We start from the raw sequence: 11,967 nt of genomic DNA, 5'->3' as shown, positions 1-11,967 counted from the left end.
ATTAAACTAATAGGTATGGTATCCACATTCATAACACTGAGTTTAGCAATAACCCTCTATTTATCCCTTGGATCTTTGTTCTAGATCAGAAAACGACCATAAGGTGAAACAGTGTGGCCGATAACCCCCACATCCCAGCACTCAAGAGGATAGTTCATAAGCAGGATCCAAATATCATGCGTGAAAGTAATGCGGCGGTAATTAATGCCTCTATCCTGCTTGCTAATTCTAAAAACAGAGTCCCCGATCTGAAACGGACTAAGACTGACAGCAGTATCGCGCGCAGGCAGTAGTAAACTGAATCAAGGTAGTACCCATACCACAGCGTGAGGTGTAGTTTATACGCCATCAGCGCCCCTCCATGGAATTCCTTAGCAGAAACCTCAGGGACGAGTGAGGCGATTGCCCACTCGTCGCACACCATCGGAAGCTCACCACCAAGAACCACATATCCATGGCGAGCACGAAGGGGGCCAGGTGGGATGATTGCAGTGCCAGGGGAAGGTGGGGGAGCGGGTTGCAAGGGAAGCATGCCATCTCGGTGTTTGCAGCAGTAGCAGGCGGAGCAGGGGATGAATGACAGAGGGGAGAAGCCGAGGAGACTATGTGGGCTTCAGTTATAACAGGTAGAGGATCTTGGTTCTCTTTAACCCGATAAGCTTTATCTCCAATTTTCTTGTTGTAACAGAATCTAGCGATATGATTATAGCGAAAGCAAGCATGACATCTGATTTTATTGTTGCATTGAATGCGCGTATGACCAACACCAAGGCATTTTTTGCAAATAATAACATTAGATATACCAGGAAAAATCAACCCTGTTTTATGAATGTTCTCGTGTTGATTCCGTGTTCTCGTGTTACACAAAGTAGAGCTAGTAGATCAGGCCATCCTCACTGCATAAAAACGTAGTGTTTGTGATATGCCACCAATATCAATGGTTATCAATACTGTTCACTTATTCAGAAGGCAATTAATCTGATAGACCTAGCCGATAGCTCATGGTTTGTTCCTGTACCCTTCTTGTTAAATGGGCAGCTCATGGTTCTGTGTAGCACAATCTGTTTAAGTCTTCTGGGGGGGGGGTACCTTTTTTACTCTGAATAAGCAACTTACTCAACATGCTTCATACATAACCCTGAACATTTATGGTCTCTGTTGTTATGTCTCACTTGACATGCAGATGAGTATGTTAGTGAAATGCTACTTCAGCACATAGTGCTTATTGTCATTTGCAGGGAAACCGATTGCGAGTGACCTATGTTTTGTCGGAAATGTTGATTCATTTCCATTCCGGCAAATTTCAGGCGCTCTATATGTGCACTTTCTAGCAAAGGTCATGCCGAAATTTTCTGTGAATTTTGGCATGACTTGTGCTAGAAAGTTGGACATATCGAGTGCTCGAGATTTGTCGCGACGGGAATGAAACGACATTTCCGGCAAGACAAAGGTCACTTTTTTTCATTATTCACTTTATTATATAAAGCTCGATAATTAAACGACTATGACATTGAACCCTAGGAAACATGACCGACACCGATGAGGCCGGAGGTTCTCAGTCCCAATTAGGTCGAGCACACGCCTACCTCGACTTTCTGACGGATCAGGAGAGACAGCAAGCTGGGTGTCAGGACCCCCTTGTCATGACGGATGATGACTGTGGTGGCGCCGGCGCCGACAGTGATGCCACCAACGACACTGGCACTGAGACTTGCGCTAATGATGTTCCTAACTACAGCATGGAAGGTGGGACCTCCCAAGCCAGTGAGGGAAAGAAGGAAAAGAGGACACGACGCCGAAATGTTCTCGGCACCGGAAGACTGGTGGTCACGGCGGTGCACCCTGGCGAGTTCGAGCCAATAGAGCCGCGGGAAGTGGCAGCGTGTTACGACAACCAACTAGCATGCATCCTACGGGATACAGCTAACATCAACACCACGAAAATATGGAAGAATGAAAATTTGAAGAAGCTGCTCCTAACTAGGTTGCACGCAAGATTCCTATTCCCCGGTCGGAATGACGATGTCGACCCATGGGATGATGATGGCATGAAAAAAAATCAACAACAAAGCCCTAGGGAAGTTCAGCAACGCATTGAGCGCTTGGAACACTAGGGCGAAAAGGGCGATTGAAGTAGACCATGAAACCTACGCCGAGATTGTTGCAGACAATCCGGAAATTACGATAGAGGACTTTGAAAAGTTCAAGGAGACTTGCAATGAAGAAGCTGCCAAGGCCAGGTCGGAGAGAGGCAAGCAGCTACATGCAAAGAACATGGGGAACCACCGCCTTGGAAGTCGTGGTTACACGGGAAAGAGGCTCGTGTGGGCTAAGGAGGACGCAGAACGTGAACGTCAGGGGATCCCAGACCCATTGGCTAAGTTCACCGACCAGCAGGAGCACGACTTCATTAGGGCCTGATTCTCGTGGGACCAAAAAAAAGATTTTTTTCACCGATGGGCCGACTAGGAAATTCATGAGATTACTGGTAATTATCATTTTACCACCTTACATATTAGCTTCTAATCAATGAAGTCTACTACATTCTAGTCGCATTCGTAAATGATTCACGGTCCATTTTGCAGAGAGAGCAACACAAGCTTGCGGCCGAAAGTGACTCGTCGACTCAGTCGACTCAGTCGTCGGCGAAGTACAAGTGGGACACTCCTTTCAACCGGGCCATGAACATAATGATGGGACACCCGCTCGGCCAGCGGCCGCAATATGGACGTGTGCATGGTGCCGGGGATGGCGCCACGTGGAAGTACTATTATAATGAGGACCCCGAGGCCAAAAGACAGAGAAAGAAGTTCAGTCAAGTGACTATCGACGAGAATGTGGCGCGGGCGATGGAGAAAGCAAAAGCTGAGACCAAAGCTGAGATAATCGTTGCCTGTAGAGATGATATGGTGGTTGCCTTTACAAGCTTGATTCCAACTGTGGTCACATGGGTGCAACAAAATCCAAACGCACCACCAAGTGATTTTCCCATGCCCAGCTTCACCGGGAGCAACTCAATGAACACCGCACCCATACCCGTACCTAGTATGGCAACCGCACCCGCACCTCCTCCAGCACCTGCTCCTGCACCCAGCTCTCACAGCAGCCCTAGCTCCGTCTCTGGCTTGAATGTCGGGCCGTCGACATTGGCTGAGCTCGACGCCCTCACGGTAAATACGCGTCGCACCTTCATCAACTCAACTAATTAATTAATCTTCAGTTGCCGTTCTTTTTGGATCTCTGACGCCGCACGTATATGTCTTTGTAGGCCGACTCCACTCTGTGCACCCTCCTTTACCACATGAAGGGCGGGTTGGTGGATGTGGGGAAGGGTACTATAGTGAAGCCTAAGGATCAATTGTTCCACCGCCGGCAGATGCCTGATAACGCCTTAAGGGTCTCCGTGGCGAGTGTGAAAGCGGGCTACGAGGGTTTCCCTCGTCCGATACAAACCGATGGAGAGGATGACGAGACCCCCACGCAGCTTGGCCAATGCAAAAATTGGCCGATCCTGTGGCCGAAAAATCTTCTTCATGTCGAGGTGGCCGGGAGCCCACCAACGGGACCTCAGGAAGGTATGACCACAACACCACCTACACAAGTACAACCATCGTTTGTGCTGCTTGCTGAGATCGAGAGACATGAGGAAGGAGGGCCAACCATTCCGGCAGATGATGCCATCTGCCCCATGGAAGAGGATATGGATCATGACATGGAGGAGGCCGATGACCCTCTCCAGTATCTCAATACTGCCTTTGACAACGAAGTAACAATGAGTCAACCATATGAATATGAGATGCATGTACCAGAGCCGGAACATCCTTGGGAGTGCAAGAAGTCTTTGTTCATGCAATCCTCGCAGGACACGCCTCCAGATGCCGGCTCCACCCAAGCTCAACTAATTAGCCAGAGTTGTCCAATGCTGAGCCCAACAACACTAGGGGTGTTGCTCAGGGAGGGTCTGACAGACCCACCAGCACCTCAGCCCACCAAGAAGAAGCAGAGGAAGAGACCGACGATGAGAAAATCCAGTAAAGCTGGCAATGTTGGTTCTAGCAGCCAGCCGCCTTCGACCAAGGTTGGCAGTGTACCGATGAAACATACACCATTAATCCATGTTGCGGGAGAGCCAATGGTACCGGCGAATGCACTAGATGCCATAACAGGGGATCTTAGGAGACTCCATGACCATGTGCTTTCGATAGAGAGAAGCCTCCTCGCCTCGGATGATCCAGGATACCCACTTTATACGGTTCATGTGCCGAGCAGTTGCAAGATGTACGTCCACACATGCCCCTCAGACCTCTTCTTCGTGAGGTTTGATTACATATTCCAGATGTTTCAAATGAGGACACTCGATTTTACGTTCGTCCGCCTGTATGCGCTGCACATGAACTACATCCTCAGGAGATAGCAAGTCACCGGTCTTGCGGTCGTGGACCCATACTACATGCATGAGGGCTTCTTGTCAATCAATGACGCCAACCGTCAATATGCGAGTGAGTACATCGAATAATTCTTGGTCAGCAATAATGGCAAAGAAACTATTCTCCTACCTTATCATCCCGGGTAAGTCATCCGCGGATAGCACTATAACACATACATCCTTTCGTGCATTATAGTTACTTTGCATGCATGGAGGCTAACTTTATCATGTATTTTGCGCAGCGGGGGGTGTAATCGTGCCGTTCTCATCGTTCTTTACCTGCGTTACTCCCGCGCTCTATATTTGGAGCCGTCGAAGAACATACAGAAGAAAGATTACACACACATAAAGTATATTCTGGATAGAGCTATGATGGGCTTCAGCATGTGGGGTGGCTACATCCAATGCAAAAAAACAAATAAGGCCGGGCTTTGTTTTGGCCACAATACTGACTTCTGTTGCATCCAACAACCGGCAAGAAGTGAGAATGATGGATTCTACGTCATCCATCTAATGATGGAGTATAGAAGGGATGTGCAATCACTTTGCATGAAATCTTCATCCGATACCCATATCCAGAGATGGGCCGAAGCCTTTGGAGCCATGCCGGATAATCAACTTCGAAATGATTTCTACCGGATCCAACAGGAAATTGCGTCCATCATCATGAAAGATGTCCTCAAAGAGAATGGGATGTTCTACGGCGGCCCAATATCACGAGCTGATGTCCGAACCCGCATTGCCCTATAGCGTCAGGACATGACACCTTTCACTAAGCTTGGGTCCACCCTTACGGATATGGGCAGATGGGAAGGGTGCATTGCTTAAAAACAATGTGTCTGTTTAGTTACTTGTTACTTTCTGTACGATGAAACTTCAAATCTCTCAGTACGACGAAACTATTAGATGTATGGTGCCGCGCTCTAGTTAATTACTTTCGGTACGATGAAATTTGTTAACTATGTTTACTATATATGTTGCTTCTATTTCATAACTGTTTCGTTGAATTCGCTTCATGATATATATATATATGTGCGTCTCTGACAGGTATATAGATCAACGACGGCGAGGAAGTGGTATGTCGTGCATGTAGGGCATGTTTCGGGTGTGTATGATGAGTGGCCAAAGTGTCAGGCCCAAGTCTCTGGCTTTTCCGGTGGAAGCCAGAAAGGGTTTGATAGCAGAGCGGAAGCCGAAGCTAGTTACTTGAGATTCATAGCACAACAGGAGATTCAGAACCAGCGCCGCTGCAAAAACTACTACATAATACCGCTTTTGATCGTCGTGATCGCTCTTATCTTCTATGCGCTCATATCATAGTCTACATAGATGATGAAACATGAGTATGTGACCATGTAGTTGCATGTATTGAGAACTTGTAATGACTTGTAACGCTATTTCGAGACATGTGTTCGACCATGATTGATGATGATGAGATACTTGAGACATGTCGAGACTTCTAATAACTTTGGCTCATCGATGACTCACTTGCTTTTCAATGAATATGCATGTTATTGTATAAACGGTGGATCTGTTTAAATGTGTACAGAGCCAAAACGCAAAAAAATACAAAAGTTAGCAGTGGCATGGGGGTAAAGATTACCAGTAGCACTCAAGTAACAGTAGCACTGGCTAGCTCCAAGCGCTGTAGATAATTATCAGTAGCGCTGGGGGGAAGCGCACTACAGCTAGCTTTAGATACAAGTAGCACTGGGCCAAACAAGCGCTACTGCTAAAAAATAGCTGTAGCGCTGTAGCAGTAGCGCGCCTGCCCGCGCTACTAATAGCAAAAAAACCAGCACTACTGGTAAGGGTTTTCCTAGTAGTGACTCTAAGTGATGTGTTGAGAAGAGAAAGGGAAGACCACACACGGGCGCTTGCTCGCCTCGCCTCGCTGGGCTTGGGACGAGGCGGGGCGTACGTGCGACATGCACTTGAAGCTGAAATCGGGTCATTTGCCTTGCAGGGGCGCGACTTCCTTTTGTCGTTTTATTTTTGGTGCCTTGACATACAAATTGATTGTTTCCTTATACGTAAGCTTGACTTGGAAACCAAATCGGTTTGACATCATGATCACGACACGAGACCGCCGCTGGGTTCTCCTATATATACTGCTTAGCGGCCTCGTCCAAAGACACACTGAAAACGAGTAGGGTTCTGTCTCATCTCGCAACTCGCGCTGTCACCGTAGTCTACTCCATCCCGAACGTCGTTGTGCATCGGTGTGAGGGAGAGTAGGTCTCCGGAACCGTTCGTCCTTGCGATCCTGCATTGGGAGACGACGAATTAGGTTTTTGGGAAGTGCTTTGCGGGCTGCTTAACTTCACCATCACGGGTTGTCTTCCATCCAAGTCGGGCGGTGTTACTCATTGTCGTCTCCATCGCCATTAACAACAGATCGTCCCCAACATTGTCGTCAACAACATCGCTCCCGCAGAAGCTAACGAATAGTACGTCCATCGTCATCTGTTAATGTCTATCTTTGTAGCTGTTGTTTCTTATGTGATGTTGTTGTGCATGTTTTTCTGTTCATCTAGTTTGCTAGATTGTTGCATGCTATTCTCTGTTTTAGTCATGAATTATTTACCGGAATTAATCATGAATTTACCTAATATTCCAACAATAAGTTGGTTATGAACGAATGTTAGAGATACTTCCAGCCCGGCTCAGCTCAGATGGTTTATTATGCCTTCTCTAATGTACTAGTCTAAGTTTATATGCTCCGAAAAAGACTACTATTTGCACATGCCACATCCCACACACAATTGCAAGTGAAACTTCGTATGTGCAACTGCATGGACATCAACACATGTTTAAATGTGGCGGTCTAGTTGCACAATAATCATCCACGCACAATTGCAAGCGTCACAACCCACTCAGGATGGGAATGGGCCGGGTCGGCCCGCCGGGTCGCTGACCCAACCCAAAAATTCGAGACCAATGAATCATATGGGTAGGTCTCAAATGAGATATGGGTCAACAGGGCCGGCAACGGGTGACCCGCTGGGTCAGCCAGGTAAGCCCATCATATAGTCTTATATCTCACACCAGCTGCAATCTTCTTCGTGTCCACTGGCGGGCCTCTCCGGTGGGCAGGGTATGGCGCCTGCCATACCTTAGTTTTGAGAAAAAAAATTATTATTACGGAGTAGTATGCACCGATCGCTAGAACAAATGCACAATACGCTGCCTTGTCGCTGTTAATGGAAGATGGGCCTACGCACCTAGCGGCCTGATGGGCCAATACCCGAGAGCCCGAAACAGCCAGCCACGTTCCACCGTCCACGAGAGCAGAGACGCACACACAGTCGACCGCTCCTCTATTCTCTCCATACGACCCTGATCCTAATCCCTAAGCTCTAGCACGGCGGCGGTGGCTAGCCAGGTCGCCTGCAGCAGGCGGGGCAGCCAACGACGGCTATAGTCTGGGGGCTAGAGGGCGCCGGCACCGCGGCAGCAAGCGGCGGCCCCAGCCGGGGCCTAGCCGCCTAGCAGCAGCAACAGTAGTCCGGATGTCTGGGCGTCCGGCTACTTCTGAGTCTGGCGCAGTTCCGGCCAGATTGCCCGAAGATGGAAAGGAAGAGGGAGGGAATATGAAATCCAAAGGAAAGGGGATGAGGTGATTTCTCAGTCTGCACACGTATAAAACCACAAGTAGACGGTTTGATTTTTTTCTGGTAGACATCTGTTGTGCCGCCTCCCTACTTTCTAGCATGCAGGGCGTGTACCAGGTGCGCCGCCTCGTCCTCCTTAGATGTAGGATCACTGGTACTCGTTTTTTCATCAACACTTCTACTCGTTGTGACTGCATATTTCTCTATCTCTCACACACTTTGTATTGCTACTTATTTGTAACTCTAAGTGGAGGAACACAGTGTGCGATGCATTCTTAGCTCTACTTATATTCTATCATTTCTGTTAACCACGTATTAGTAATCTTATTAGTTATTACACTAGTCGGATACCATCATAAATCATGTTTAATTTTAACATCTTGTTTATCCACGAGTCAATGTAAAGAAAAAAAAATTGGGTCAACCTGAAATATCCATCAGGCTAACGAGGCCATTGACTATTCTTTAAATGGATCGACCCCTGGGCTCTCAAATTGGCCTTGGGGCCACAGGGGCCGGGTCCAAGGGCATGGCCAGGTCCGGGTTGACCCGTTCCCACCCTGACAACCCACACATAATTGATGCAGGCCTTTTTTTCTTATATATGTTTTGTCCCCCTCCCGCCACGCACACAACGCATCCCACATGCAACTTGTAAGGCTTGTACTAGGAGGAGCGGCTGTATCTCGCCTTTAGTGAGCTAGAGCGATCAAGTGCTCGTATGCAATTGCACCATGGTGGCCCGGCCCACTACCAAGTCAGAACAATCGAAGCAAGAGAGCGCTCGCCCACTAACAACATTTTATAATGGTTTTTGATGTAGGGTAGAACCCTAATGGTTGTTCTCTTTCACACTTGAAAGGGGGGAAAGAGCAATTCAAAGAGGAACACAAGAAGAACTGTCAAATAGACAATATCCAATCATGCATATGCTAAATCCACATGCACATAAAGGAGATACAAGGATCCAAAGTCAACACAAGAGAATACAAAGATAACTAGTTCATCCCAATCCTTGAAGGAGAGAGGTCTTGAATCCTAGGAGGATCTTCCCATGAAGGGGTCTTTAATCCACTTGGGGGATCTTCTCACATGGAGGTCTTGAACTCCATGGGAGTGGTAAGTGGATAAGCAAGGCTCTATCTCAAATGAGCTCTAACCTTTGCTAACCCTAAAAGGAGGAGGGGTAGTCTATTTATAGTGCTAGTACAAGTTGGGACAAAATGAAGGGGTACATGGGCCTTTGGCCCGGTCTCTACGCACAGGCAGGTGCCGGATGTCCGACCTGGCGGCCGGATGTCCAATGGCTCACGAAGAGTTGGATGTTCGGGGTCTTGGCCGGATGTCTGGGCTGGACTGGCCTGATTCCTGCCGCTCTCTAAATACGTCGCACCGGATATCCGGGCAGGGGCAGGATGTCCAGGCTGGTCGGGCTGGATGTCCGGGCGTGGACCGGGTATCCGGGTCCTGTAGCACGTCGGCTGCTGGTCTACTGTTGGAGGTGCGGCCTCCAGGTGCCAGATGTCCGGTCGCTGTAGAGTTTCAGCGCTTCCTCTTGTTGATCTTCGTCTGTGTACCTGGAGACTTGTCCATGATTCCGAGCATCTCCAAGAGGGTCTTATTGATACCTAAGCACACATAGCATTCCGGATTGAGGTAGTAGCCATGTCTCACGTGGATCATATGGAAGCTCGTTAAGGAGAGATGTCACCTCGGTCTCGATAGCTCTTGCACGTGCTCGTGTCATCGGTCCACTCGGCATTTGGGGAGACGAAGGTAGGTCCATGGGGATGACCGTAGGATGCTCCGCATCATCTCACCCCTCAACCCTTGGGAAAGATCCGACCTCGGATCAAAAACCTCATCACCATGGAAGGGAGATAGATCCTTGACATTGAAGATGTCGCTCACGTTGTACTCGTCGCATGGAATGTCGATCTTGTATGCACTGTTGTTGTAGCGTGCTAGCACCTTGAAGGGTCCATCGTCATGAGGTAGCAACTTGTGCTAGTTGGGGAATCGGTCTTTCAGTAGATGTAGCCACTCAAGATCTCCAGGGTTGAACACCATGGTGTGCTTGTTGATGTTGATCTTGGTCACAAGGCGTTGTACTTTGCGCTCAATGGTGTGCCTTGTATCTTCAAGCACCTGCTTGAGATAGCTTGCTTGTGCGCTCGTGTCCATGTTGATGCGCTCTTGTAGTGGTAGCGGTAGAATGTCCAATGGGGACAACGGGTTGAATCTGTAGATGATCTCGAAGGGGGACTTGCCGGTAGTAGATTGTCTTGCTCGATTGAAGCGTACTCAGTGATGTGTAAGCATTCCTCCTACTCCTTGATGTTCTTCTTGATTAACACACGAAGGAGAGTCGATAGCGTCTGGTTGGTGACCTCCGTTTGGCCATTGGTTTGCAGATGGTATGCCGATGAGAATAGTAGTTTGATTTCGAGCTTGGCGCATAGCGTCTTACAAAAGTAGCTAAGGAACCTAACGTGTCGGTCCGATACAATCGTCTTGGGCACTCCATGCAATCCCAAGATTTCCCTACAAAGGAGATATGCAACATGTGAAGCATCGTTTATCTTGTTGCAAGGAATAAAGTGTGCCATCTTAGAGAAACGGTCCAAAACAACAAATACCGAATCCTTGCCATCTTGAGTTCATGGCAAACTAAGCACAAAATCCATAGTTGGTATGGAATAGGAAGTGGCATATAGAGTCCATGGGATTGAGCGGTAGACTTAGCTTTCTGACATGTAGAGCATCGGTTGGTGTAGTCTGAGACGTGAAGAAACATCTTGGGCTAAAAGTAATTCTTGGAGAGCATGGTGAATGTCTTGTCGCGTCCAAAGTGTCCCATAAGTCCTCCACCGTGAGCCTCTTTGCAAAAGCAACAAATGAAGAGAAGACTCGGGGATACTGATACGTCCATTTTGCATCATGTTTTCCTACTGATATTTATTGCAATTTGGACTGCTATTTTACTTTATTATACGATTATTATGCCTTTTCTCTCTTATTTGCAAGTTTCACAGGAAGAGGGAGATTGCTGGCAGTTGGAATTCTGGACCGGAAAGGGCTATATCGGAAACACCTATTCTGCACAACTCCAAATGACCTGAAAATTGACGGAGAATTATTTTGGAATATATAAAAATTATTGGCGAAAGAAACATCAGTAGAGGACCCACCAGGCAGCCACAAGCCTGGGGGGCGCCCTGCCCCCCAAGGCGCGCGCCCTAGGCTTGTGGGGCCCCTGGCAGGCCTCCAAAGCCTATCTTCTGCTATATGATGCCATTTGACCTAGAAAAATCAGAAGGAAGGTTTTGGGATGAAGCGCCGCCGTCTCGAGGCGGAACCTGGGCAGGAGCACTTTTGCTCTCAGGTGGAGGGATTCTGCCGAGGAAACTTCCCTTCGGGAGGGTGAAATCGAAGGCATCATCATCACCAACGATCCTCTCATTGTGGGAGGACCAATCTTTAGCAACATCATCACCAACACCATCTCATCTCAAGCCCTAGTTCATCTCTTGTATTCAATCTTTGCCTCAAAACCTCAGATTGGTACTTGTGGGTTGCTAGTAGTGTTTATTACATCTTGTACTTGATGCTAGTTGGTTTATTTGGTGGAAGATTATATGTTGAGATCCTTAGTGATATTCAATACCCCTCTGATCTTGAACATGGATATGATTTGTGAGTAGTTACTTTTGTTTTTGAGGACATGGGAGAAGTCCGGTTATAAGTAATCATGTGAATTTGTTATTCGTTTGATATTTTGATGATATGTATGTTGTTGCTTCCTTTAGTGGTGTCATCATGTGATCGTCGACTACATGGCACTTCACCATGCTTGGTCCTAAGGGAAGGCATTGTAGAGTAGCAATTAGATGATGGGTTGCTAGAGTGATAGAAGTTTAAACCCTA

This window comes from Triticum aestivum, chromosome 1D, assembly GCF_018294505.1.
Source record: "Triticum aestivum cultivar Chinese Spring chromosome 1D, IWGSC CS RefSeq v2.1, whole genome shotgun sequence".
NCBI classification, from domain to species: Eukaryota; Viridiplantae; Streptophyta; class Magnoliopsida; order Poales; family Poaceae; genus Triticum; species Triticum aestivum.
This window is presented reverse-complemented; position numbering follows the sequence as displayed.